The sequence below is a fragment of the Meles meles genome, chromosome 10 (assembly GCF_922984935.1).
Source record: "Meles meles chromosome 10, mMelMel3.1 paternal haplotype, whole genome shotgun sequence".
NCBI classification, from domain to species: Eukaryota; Metazoa; Chordata; class Mammalia; order Carnivora; family Mustelidae; genus Meles; species Meles meles.
In genome coordinates, this window is record NC_060075.1 from 54,893,271 (window position 1) to 54,896,972 (window position 3,702).

The 3,702-nt window shown below is 40.1% G+C and overlaps 1 non-coding gene across 1 annotated transcript; it reads left to right on the forward strand.

The window, feature by feature from the left end:
• The first annotated feature begins 3,239 nt into the window (after nt 1-3,239).
• Nucleotides 3,240-3,347, forward strand: LOC123952371. Its single transcript, XR_006820623.1, has one exon. It is a non-coding gene; the product is annotated as a U6 spliceosomal RNA (small nuclear RNA).
• The last annotated feature ends 355 nt before the right edge of the window (nt 3,348-3,702 follow it).

Genomic DNA, 3,702 nt, shown 5'->3' on the forward strand with positions numbered 1-3,702 from the left:
CAGCCTTGGTTAGATGTTCTTGGATCAGCAGACGGGGTTGTTTTCTCTAAATGGAGAATCAAAGGACACACTTGAAATTGAAAGTGGTGTGAAAGGAATCTAAATTGGTTAAATGTCAGATACATCCATGATTTATGTCTCCTTTACATCTCATTGCTGATAAAGCTAACACTCCTTTATTAGTTGGATGTGTCTGTGTGTATGTGTGTGTGTGCAGGTAAGAAAAAAAATTTCAAGGCAAGAAGACTATAGGTCCATTGTCTTACTTCTCCTGGCACAAGGTCAGGGAAACATGTGACCTAAGAGAAATGTAAATTTCATGCCATACACTAAGCAAACTCTTTATTTTTTTAATTATACAAGGAATTCATACTACAGAAAAAGTAGGAAGTTCATGCCACCAAAAAGGAGAAAATTGCAAACTCCCAAATCTATTAATGTTTTTTCCTCTGAGTTTACATACTTCTAACATTTCTAATATACCTGAATTAATGCAAGAATGACATGTTCATTTTTAATAGAAAAACCAATTCTGGGGCACCTGGGTAGTTCATTCCATTAAATGTCTGCCTTCAGCTCAGGTCATGACCCAAGGTCCTAGGCATGCGAAGTTCTGGCTCACGCTTTCTCAGAAAAGAATCTGAACTGTGGGACACCTGGGTGGCTCAGTCAGTTAAGTGTCTGTCTTCGGCTCAGATCGTGATTCCAGGGTCCTCGGACTGAATCCCATGTCGGGCTCTCTGCTCCACGGGGAGTCTGCTCTCCCTCTGCTCCTCCTTCCACTCATTCTAAATCTCTCTCACTCTCTAATTAAATAAAATCTTAAAAAAAAAAAAAAGACTCTGAACTGTGGTTATTTGACAGATTTGCATATAATGCACATATCCATTTCCTAGGGCTGCCATAACATCACAAACTGGGTGGCTTAAAAGAAAAAAAAAATGTATTGTCTTACAGTTCAAGAGCCAGGAGTCTAACATCAAGGTGTCGATAGGATTGGTTCCTTATGAATGCTCTGAGGGGAAACTCCATTCCACGTCTTTTTCCTAGCTTCTGGTGGTTGCCAGCAATCACTGGCATTCCTTGGCTTATCAGAGCATTACCCCGGCCTCCAGTGTCACATGGACTTGCTCCTTGTGTGTGGCCCTCTGTCTCTCCTACCCAGATCTGCTGTTCTTTTCTCTTGTGAAAACAGTCAGGGGTGCCTGGATGGTGTGGTCAGTTAAGCATCTGACTCTTGGTTTTGACTCAGGGTTGTGGGATCAAGCACTGAGTCAGGCTCTATGCTCAGCATGGAGTCGGCTTGGGTTTCGTTCTCCCTCTGCTTCTTCCTTCATGTTCAGTTGCACGCACACACACACTCTCTCTCTCAAATAAATAAATCTTTAAAAAATAAAAAATAAAAACAAAGCAACACCAGTCATTGGCTTCAGGGCCTACTCCAATCCAGAAAGACATCATCTTAAATGGATTATATCTCTAAAGACCCTCTTTATAGATAAGGTCACATTCATAGATACCTGGGATTAGGACTTAAACATATCTTTTCAGGGGGACACAATTCAACCGACTACACTGATTATATAGTCCAATGTGTAATAATTTATTTCACTCATTACTAGCAACATATGGGAAAATTAAAATTGCAAAGAAGTTCTTTTTTTTTTAAAGATTTATTTATTTGACACAGAGAGAGAGAGAGAGACAGCAAGAGCAGGAACACAAGCAGGGGAGTGGGTGAGGGAGAAGCAGGCTCCCTGCTCGGAAGCCCTATGTGGGGCTCGATCCCAGGACCCTGGGATCACAACCTGAGCCGAAGGCAGATGCTTAACCAACAGAGCCACCCAGGCATCCCTAGCAGTATTATTTTCATTAATGATCCAAGGATTCTACCTGTAATTCTCGACCCTATACCAAAATTATTGAATACTCAGAACAAAACAAAAGGAATCCTCTCCTCCAGTATATACTGCGGAGAGACTCTAGGCCAACAACAAATAAAATCTGGAAAAGAAAAGGACAGAGAACAGATTCATGAGTCCTAAGAATATTATCTTTGTGTATTAACTTATAGATGAATCAATGTATTAATTTAAGGATGAAAGTGCAGATAAGAATATCCTGTATTGAGTGAACTTTGATTCTTAGCATTAAGAAATACCACAGTGCACATAAAAAAGCAAAACAAATAAGTTACTTTATATTTTTAATAGAATTAGGATGGAGTCTTTGAAAAAAAGGGAATGAAAAGGCTCATCTTTCTGGGTGGGATGTTTTAATATGAAGTCTGGTTTTTCTAAGATTTTGAGATTTAGTATAATTGCTGGGAGCACAAATCCAAGAAAATATACTAAGATTTGTCCTAATCCACACTGAATTCCTATATATAACTAATTTCTCTGCAATTTTTATATAAAATTTTTCAGAAATTAAAAACTTTCTGTAAAATAGAGTTCTGCAAATGGAACCGCATCTGTCCCCAGATTTATACTGTATGAGATGAAGTGCTATATGATGACAGCCATCATCATGGGGGGCATGAGATTAGGAGAGGGAAGACCTGTGCTATCCCAGGGGATCTCCTTCATGGATTTACTGCTCTGACCTTGATCCTGTGATCTCTCACACACTCCCTACTTTTTCTACCCAGTCCAGGCCCCCCGTCCACTGTAGCAGACCTCATTCTGTTCAACCACTTTGGCAAAAAAGTTATCAACTCTTTGAACCAAGCCTCCTGGTGTTGAGAAGTGCTGCTGGGGAAAGATAAACCACGCAACGCTAGGGATTGATGGAGCTGAGCAAGTGTACGGTTTCCTCCCTCACCTGGGACTTCTGGGTTGACCTGGGATGTCTCTGAATGATCCTAGCCAAGGTGCTCACTTGCTCTACACCCGTGTAGAGAGGAGTTACTTTTCTGCAACACAGTCCTGCACAAAAATTCATTCCCAGGTTCACAGGATCTCTTCTCTAATTCAGGTGATATTAAATAGGTTGAAATGTCATTACAATCTACATTCAGTGATTTTAATAATTATAAAATACTCCATTTGGGGGGAGTCTAGTAACAATTGCAGAGGGAAAGAGCTGGCAAATTCGGTCATCAACATCATACAGTAAATTGACAATTCCTTTTATGTGGCTGTCACAAGCCGCCTGTTAAAATGGACCTCCGCAGAAGAGTACTGAAATGCCAAGCTGTGGTTTGAAAGTACCTGTTTATTGATGTTTAAAGCTGGCCTGTGCTCACTTCAGCAGCACATACACTAAAATTGGACCGATACAGAGAAGAATAAGCATGGGCCCTGCACAAGGACAACACGCAAATTTGTGAAGCATTATGTATTTTTTAATTGGAATTTAGATACAAACTTAAAAAAAAAAAGAAAATTTTCCAGTGAGGTAAGAGTAAAAGAGGAACGAAAGAAGGAAGGAAGGAAGGAAAGGAAAGGAAAAAAAAAAAAAGAAAGAAAGCCAGCCAGCCAGCCTAAGCTTTAGACTTCCAGTTTGTTTTGGGGTCTTACCATTGTTTGTCCTTATAAACAGTGACAGGTGCGAAAGAGTAAATGTCACGGAGCTGTTTAAACACACTCACTGGGCTCCTTTTCCTTTCTGATGGGCAACAGAGAAAATTACTTTCTATTGCTAGCACTTGAGATTTCACAGTTGTGTCCCCCCCACCCATAAACTATTAATAATTTTTTG